We start from the raw sequence: 1,083 nt of genomic DNA, 5'->3' as shown, positions 1-1,083 counted from the left end.
TATATATTCATCGTAATATGATAAAATATTATATGTATAAAATATTTTTATTTGTATATTATATATATTTACACTCACCATCTAAGGGCCAATTGCACCAAGTCTGGTTAGATGAATCGACGGTTAAAATTAGCAGGGTAGCCAACAGAAAATAGAGATTAAGGAAAACCAAGCATTCGTATCATTTCAGTTAACCACCCTGCTAATTTTAATCGTCGGTTCATCCAACCGGACTTGGTGAAATTAGCCCTAAGAGAGAAACAAAGAGTTTTTCTTTCTTCATTTCGTGCGTTTTCTTTAATACACCATATACCTATTAAGTTAATATTGCATATATATATATAGTTATATATATTTTCGGAAGAAATAGAAATTTTCCTATAATAGCTAATCTCTCCGTAAACGAATTATGTTCAAACATTTACGAAGAATTATCTATAGATGGCAGTATCATCGCAGTTTCATGTTTTTAACCAAACTTTCCGCTCTTCTTGTTTTTGCTCATTGTTAAAAGAAGATAGTTAAACGGTGATGTTTGCTTGTATTGGAAACTTTGTGGCGCCAATTACGCTATTTTCTAATTTTACGTAATTTGTTTAATTATTTTCGAAGATGCCGGCGTTTTTGAAGCATATCGAAGTCGAGAACTTTAAATCTTATAAAGGAAAGCTTATTATCGGGCCATTGAAATCTTTTACGGCAGTTGTTGGCCCCAATGGATCTGGTAGGTTATCAATCTGTGTATCAACAATAAGCGCATTTAGCGAACGAAACAGTTACGGAATCATTAAACAATAATTATCTGTATAATTGCCGATACCTATAGATCTATTGAATCAGATCAGCGTTTTCGGAAATCCCATAACGGTTGTATTCCGTTAAAATTATGATGATATTTTATCCTACATGTATGCGTGAAATTTGACAAGCTCTGTATGTATTGTCACGCATTCTTATTGTATGTTATATAGGAAAGTCTAACTTTATGGATGCTATAAGTTTTGTTATGGGTGAGAAAACTAGCAGCTTGCGAGTCAAAAGATTCAGTGAACTCATTCATGGTGCATCTATTGGGATGCCAGT

General features: G+C 33.0%; 1 long non-coding RNA gene across 1 annotated transcript; it reads left to right on the top strand.

The window, feature by feature from the left end:
• The first annotated feature begins 460 nt into the window (after positions 1–460).
• On the top strand, positions 461–1,035 carry LOC115239244. The gene is made up of 2 exons (XR_003884615.1): positions 461–724; positions 972–1,035. It is a non-coding gene; the product is annotated as an uncharacterized LOC115239244 (long non-coding RNA).
• Positions 1,036–1,083: the final 48 nt, after the last annotated feature.

The sequence above is a fragment of the Formica exsecta genome, unplaced genomic scaffold (assembly GCF_003651465.1).
Source record: "Formica exsecta isolate Colony F162 unplaced genomic scaffold, ASM365146v1 C16383480, whole genome shotgun sequence".
NCBI classification, from domain to species: domain Eukaryota; kingdom Metazoa; phylum Arthropoda; class Insecta; order Hymenoptera; family Formicidae; genus Formica; species Formica exsecta.
This window is presented reverse-complemented; position numbering and strand designations above follow the sequence as displayed.